This window comes from Pteropus vampyrus, unplaced genomic scaffold, assembly GCF_000151845.1.
Source record: "Pteropus vampyrus isolate Shadow unplaced genomic scaffold, Pvam_2.0 Scaffold1000005589, whole genome shotgun sequence".
NCBI classification, from domain to species: Eukaryota; Metazoa; Chordata; class Mammalia; order Chiroptera; family Pteropodidae; genus Pteropus; species Pteropus vampyrus.
Genome location: NW_011919991.1, coordinates 1 through 6,904, shown reverse-complemented (window position 1 = coordinate 6,904; position 6,904 = coordinate 1). Strand labels below are relative to the sequence as shown.

The 6,904-nt window shown below is 43.6% G+C and overlaps 1 long non-coding RNA gene across 1 annotated transcript; it reads right to left on the bottom strand.

Annotated features, from left to right (window-relative positions):
• Positions 1 to 4,733: 4,733 nt before the first annotated feature.
• LOC111735704 lies at positions 4,734 to 6,129 on the bottom strand. The gene is made up of 2 exons (XR_002778932.1): positions 5,905 to 6,129; positions 4,734 to 5,078 (listed from the first exon to the last, which is right to left on the bottom strand). It is a non-coding gene; the product is annotated as an uncharacterized LOC111735704 (long non-coding RNA).
• Between the last annotated feature and the right edge of the window lie 775 nt (positions 6,130 to 6,904).

Here is a 6,904-nt window from a genome sequence, read left to right as displayed (position 1 = left end):
GAAGGAACCGGCCCTGCTGATACCTTGAGATTACTTTCCTAAAACTTATGTTAGACTGCTGGTCTCCAGAGAGTAAATTCATGTTATTTAAGCCACTAAATCTGTGGTAATTTTTTATTACAAGAAAAATTGCTATTAATTCCCTCAATATCTTTGTTTATAGATAATGACCTTCTCCTTGAAAGGATGTCAAAACAGTGCACATTCTCATACCTATTTTAAGTGTCTTCATTCCCCTATGAAGTTGTAAGCTCTTTGAGAACTGTTGTGTCCAGAATAACCAGACCCAACTTGAGTGCTCTTAACCAGGAGACAGTTTATTAGCCGGCGGCTGTCCTTGCAAAGGAGCAGCCTCGAAATGCCAAGATACAAGGTTTTTAAGCCCCAAATCCCATTCCTCATTCTGTCTTAAACACAAAGGTCCATCTTTCTCCTATTCACTACCTGTCAACCCACTGGTCAGGTGTGCAAGCGGGAAGTACAGAAGCAGAAAGCTTGTGTTAGAATGTTATGTTCCTATGGGTGATTGCCTATGTTCCCATGGACAATAGACAGTGTTCCCATGGGCGATGGCCAAACAGTAATTTTCAGCTTATATACAATTGATTATTTTTCATGCCACGCAAGCAAGCAGGGTTACACAGGCTAAAATTGGCAGTTAGCGTATGAGCTCATTGTTACAAGTTTCATGATTAACAGAATGTGGTTAGGGGTTCCAGAAACTAGGCCTAAGTTATAGACTTCTTTTGTCCAGTTTCAGGTTTTAATTATTCTTTAACCCTTTCACATTTCAGCGGGCTACTACATTCCCCACTGGTTTTCTTTAGAATGACTCAATCTTCGAGTCAGAAGTCGGGATTTCTGGCCAATGGGTCGGGGCTGACGCTCCTAAAATTAAAATCTTTGCCCCAGTTATATTGGATTGGATTAAACTCTTAACCCATTTGATCAAGCATGGCCCAAAGGTCAGTAATAACAGCAGAATTATCAATGGTCCTGCTATAGCCGACAATAACGTGGTTAACCAAGAGTTTCCATTAAACCAAGATTCATACCAGTTGCTTCCTTGCTTTAACTTCTCATTTCTGTCTTTTACTCTTTGTCTAATTAATGCTAAACTATCCCTAATAATTCCAGAATGATTAACATGAAAACAGCAAGTTTCTCCTAGTGCTACACACAAACCTCCTTGCTTAAGAAATAAGAGGTCTAAACCTCTTCTATTCTGCAGTACTACTTCAGCTAAAGAATTAAGAGATGTTTCAAGATGATTAATTGATTTCTCTAGAGTGCTTAAATCGTCATTAATCTGCTTTGTGAGCCAGGCTATACCTTGGTTCCCTGTAACCAAAGCAGCAGTCCCAATTGCAGCTGATCCTGCCACTCCTAGGCCAACTAGGAGCGGCACAAGCAGTGGAACTGCTCGCTTACGCCGAGGATAGTTATATCCTCCCCACAAATCCATTGCTTGTCTTCCTTCTTGTCCGCTCATCATATACACCTGAGGTATAACATGAACCAGCACACAAAATCCAGTATTATTTTTCCAATAGTTAAGATTAATACAGGGAGTTAAACCAGTATTACAAGCAAACCAAGTGCCACTAGCGGCCGCTAAATAAGTAGAAGAGGTGCTATTTACTAAAATAGATGATTTACAATTTTCCTTATACCTAGATTTATCAACTCTATAAGTGTTAGTATACACACAAGTTCCCTTTCCTTGTAAATTTCCCAACGTTACAGATGGGTTTTTGGTTCCCCAAGGGCAAATAGTAACATTCGGAGATGTTACGTTCCTAATAGCAGTTTGATCTGTGCCAAGGTTAGCAATGACACCAAGTCCTACATAATAAGGTGGGGCAGGTTTCAGACAAAACCAACAATCCTTTGTAGCATTTGAGTTACTGTCATTAGCAAACTTATAAACATTATTGATAACAATTAACCCAATTATAATTAACCCTGCGAGAGTCTTATCTTGAGTGGATCCTCTGTGGGTGTTCCCTTCCATTTCTCTGTCTCCGGGGGAGGTTGAGCTGTCTTAAGGCGGGTATGGTGAATCCAATGTCTTTTTCCTGCAACTTTGACAGCCGTTGGTGTGGTCAGGATTACTGGAAACGGACCATCCCACCGGGGCTCTAGGCTAGCAGGCTGGATCTTCTTTATCCACACCCAATCGCCTGGATGATGTGGGTGAGGCTGTGATGTCCCCGGAGTCGGTCTAGCAGCTTTAATTAAGCCCTTGACTTGATTTTGGGTTTGTTGTAAGGCCTGTAGAGACTTAAGGAGACTTGTATTATTACTCATTGTAACCTTTTCAATTCCAATTTTAGGGAGTAAAGGGGGAGGTCTCCCAAACATTATTTCATAAGGGGAAATTCCCATAATATATGGAGTACACCGGGCCCGTAACAAAGCAAAAGGAAGAAGGCTCACCCAATTCTCCCCAGTTTCCAGCTTAAATTTAGTTAAAGTTTCCTTAAGTGTTCTATTCATCCTTTCTACTTGTCCTGAACTCTGAGGTTTGTAAATACAATGTAATTTCCAATTAATCTCTAATACCTTAGCTAACATTTGACTTGTTTGGGCAATGAATGCCAGGCCAATGTCGGACCCCAATGATAAGGGCAGGCCAAATCTCAGAACTATCTCTGATACTAATTTCTTAGCTACTACTTGTGGAGTTTCATGCTTAGTGGGATAGGCCTCAGTCCATCCAGAGTATGTGTCAATAAAAACTAATAGGTACTTAAATCCAAAAGTTCCAGGCGTAACTTCTATAAAATCAAGCTCCCAGTGCTCTCCAGGTCTCTTTCCCCTGAGTCTCACTCCTTGTTCCGTGGAGGTCCTTCCTTAGTCTACTTGTGCATATACTGCACACCTATTAGCCACGTCCTTGGCTAAATTTTCAGTCCTGGAACATAATAATCCCTTTTTCAATAGTTCAATTAACTTGGTTCCTCCTAGATGGGTGGACTGGTGTGTTAAGTCTATTAAGGTCTTTCCTAAAGCCTGAGGAAGGAGCGATCTCCTATCAGGGAGCATTCTCCATTCTTGTTTTCCCTCTTTTCTTTTCTTTCTTTCTTTTTTTTTTTTTTCCAGTCTTTCACTTAATTCCAAGTCAAACGGGGTATACTCAGGCCTTTCTTCGAAGGCTGGGGGAAGCTTTAAAGGCAAGATGTCTCCGGGCTCCACTGGTTTTCTGGCAGCATCCTTTGCTATCTGATCTGCAAAGGAATTTCCTTGTGCCACCTCAGTCTCTGCATTTTGGTGTCCAGGACAATGAATTATAGCTACTCTTTTTGGTAGCCAAATGGCTTCTAACAGGGCTAAGATCTCTTCCCTATTTTTAATTTCTTTGCCTCCTGATGTTAAAAGTCCTCTTTCCTTATATAAAGCTCCATGTATGTGGGCAGTAGCAAAGGCATATCTACTGTCAGTATAGATGTTTACAGTTTTATCCTTTCCCCACCGTAAAGCTTGTGTTAGAGCTATAAGTTCAGCCCTCTGTGCCGATGTCCCATGGCTTAGGGCCTGTGCCTATATCACATCCCTGACTGTTACTACGGCTGCCCCGGCATACCTTACTCCGTCGGATACAAAACTGCTTCCATTGGTAAATAATACCGCATCCGGTTTAGGCCACGGCTCATCCTTCAAGTCTGGCCGTAGTCCAGTTACCTGCTCAAGGTGCTGAACACAGTGATGCAATGGAGCCTGCGGGTCATCATCCGGGAGCAGCGTGGCAGGGTTCAGGGCTGCAGTTTTCAAAAACTGGGTCTGTGGGGGGTTAAGCAACAGTACCTGGTACTGAGTAATCCGGGCGTTGGAAATCCATCTTTCAGGAAGGCTGCTCAGCATGGCTTCAACTGCATGTGGAGCCACAATTTTAATATTTTGGCCCAAGGTCAATTTAAAGCGTCTTTGGTCAATATAGCAGTAGCAGCTAGTGCTCTCAGGCAGCTAGGCCTTCCTCCAGCCACCGGATCTAGTCTCTTTGAGAGATATGCCACTGGTTGCTTAAATTGTGGCTTTTAATTCTGGAGCAAATCTCTCCAAGCAAAGGAAAAGGACATTCAGGCATAACTAAAAACGAATGCGTGATGGTTCCCTTTCCCTAGTCAGTAATTTTTGCCTGTGTCCATGGGTATGCCTTCCCTTTCCCAGTGGCTCCTTGAATTACAGTCTTTTCTTTGGATAACAGACCAGCAGTTTCTGTTAAAACTGAGTAAGTTGCACCAGTATCAGCTAAAAAGTTCACAGGTTTGCCCCCTACTTGCAAAGTTACCTTGGGCTTTCGGGGGCTCATTAGATAAGAGCCCTGACGCCCCTATTCATCTTCCAAAAGAATGAGGGGCCTTTTTTCTTCTCACCTCCTGGTTGCTCCTTTTCAGGGCACTCATTCTTCCAATGTCCTTTCTTTTTGCAAATAGCACATTGGTCTCTTCCTAGCGTAGGTTTTCTATTTTGGCCTTCTTCGTTGCTAGGTCCCCCTCTATGGTTAGGGTTTTTTTTTTTTTTTTTTTTTTTTTTTCCAAGGAGGTCGGTTTCCTTGTTGTCCCACAAACATGACCTTTTGCACACCGTCCCTATTGTTAAAGACCTTCTGAGCAATTTCTAATAATTTGGATAAATTTTCTCCCTCAAAACCTTCTAGCTTTTGTAACTTTTTTTCTAATATCTGGGGCCGACTGGCTCACAAAGGCCAAATTAATGGCTCTTCTATTGTGGGGGTCCTCGGGGTCAATAGGTGTATATAAGCGGTAAGACTCTAATAGTCTTTCCAAGAATGCTGCAGGTGACTCGTCCTTAGTCTGAATTACTTCACTTACCTTGGACAGATTTATTGGTCTACGTGCAGCAGCCCAGAGTCCCTGCAGCAGAAACTGGCGATACCTTAGGAGAGCCTCCTTACCTTGATCTGTATTTGGATCCCACTGGGGACGTTGAGTCGGAAACACAGCCTGTACCCTGGTTAAGTCTGCTGTAGGCTGCCCATTTGGGTTTGTTACTCCTCTAGCCGCCTCCCGCAAAATTCTTTCCTTTTCTTCAGTAGTGAATAAGACCTGTAAGAGCTGTTGGCAATCATCCCAAGTGGGCTGATGGGTAAAGAAAATAGACTCTAAAAGGGAGGTTAGTCCTTGTGGTTTCTCTGAAAAGGATGGCGTTTGCAATTTCCAATTATATAAATCACTAGTACTGAATGGCGAGTAGATGACAGTAGGCTCACCCGCCACCTCCTGGAATCACCTTCAATGGGGCTTGAACAGATACTGGCTCTTTCAGGGAGGTTGAATCAGGGGAAGGTGGCCTACGACCCCTAGACCGGGTTACAGGAGGTCCCGGTCCCTCCGGAGGAGGACGTCTACCCCCATTTCCATTGTAGGGTGGCGGATACCAGTCATCCTCCGAGGGAGGTCCCTGCAACACCGGTGGGGGCTTCTTAAAACCCTGGGGTATGGCTGCCATTACAGTAACGGGTGCACGACTGCAATTCTGTAAGTATTTAGGGGCATCAGAAACAACATCAATCCAAACATCAACATAAGGAATTTGGTCAGGATGCCCAGGGTTTCTATAAATCACACCTCGAACCCGGAATGCAGTCTGCATGTTAAATGATCCCTCGGAGGGCCATCCTACTCCGAAGGTCGGCCAATCTAATTGACAAAAGCGCTGCAAATCAAAAGGGGTTACTGAAGCACCATAGGCCCTTGCCCTACGACGAAAATCTTTAAAGTTGTTAAGCATGCACTGTAACGGAGTTAGTTTGCCCTGTGATTGTCCCATAGTTCCACAATAAAGCACACGAAGCAAAACAAAACAAGACAGACATAGACTAACAAACCAGAACAGGACTGAGAAAACTGTCGTCACAGTCTCAGTCGACCGCCGACTTACTTGTCGCGTCCGACGTCCGCACGGTCCTTGGGCCCCCTACCAGAAACTGCCTCAGCACTCCCAGGATCGTGCTCCGCAAAGCGAGAAACCACAGGCGGCGGGCTAGGGCAAGTGCCCTAGAGGCCTCCCCAACCGCAAATGGTCCAACGCCCCGGTGCACTGATCAATTTTCCCACAACGAGAAGATCTCGCTGGGGCCTCCAAATGTTGTGTCCAGAATAACCAGACCCAACTTGAGTGCTCTTAACCAGGAGACAGTTTATTAGCCGGCGGCTGTCCTTGCAAAGGAGCAGCCTCGAAATGCCAAGATACAAGGTTTTTAAGCCCCAAATCCCATTCCTCATTCTGTCTTAAACACAAAGGTCCATCTTTCTCCTATTCACTACCTGTCAACCCACTGGTCAGGTGTGCAAGCGGGAAGTACAGAAGCAGAAAGCTTGTGTTAGAATGTTATGTTCCTACGGGTGATTGCCTATGTTCCCATGGACAATAGCCAGTGTTCCCATGGGCGATGGCCAAACAGTAATTTTCAGCTTATATACAATTGATTATTTTTCATGCCACGCAAGCAAGCAGGGTTACACAGGCTAAAACTGGCAGTTAGCGTATGAGCTCATTGTTGCAAGTTTCATGATTAACAGAATGTGGTTAGGGGTTCCAGAAACTAGGCCTAAGTTATAGACTTCCTTTGTCCAGTTTCAGGTTTTAATTATTCTTTAACCCTTTCACATTTCAGCAGGCCATTACAGTTAAGTGTTTTGATCATAAATGAATGCCGTATCTGGTCGAAGGCATTTTCTGCATCTATTGATATGATCATATGATTGTTATTTTTTAATTTGTTTATGTAGTGTATCACTTTAATTGATTTGCATAAGTTGAAACATCCCTATGCCTCTGGAATGAAGCACTCTTGGTCATGGTGTATAATTTTTGAATGTGTTGTTGTATTTGATTCACTGGTATCTTATTTAAGGATCTTTGCATCTGTATTCATGAA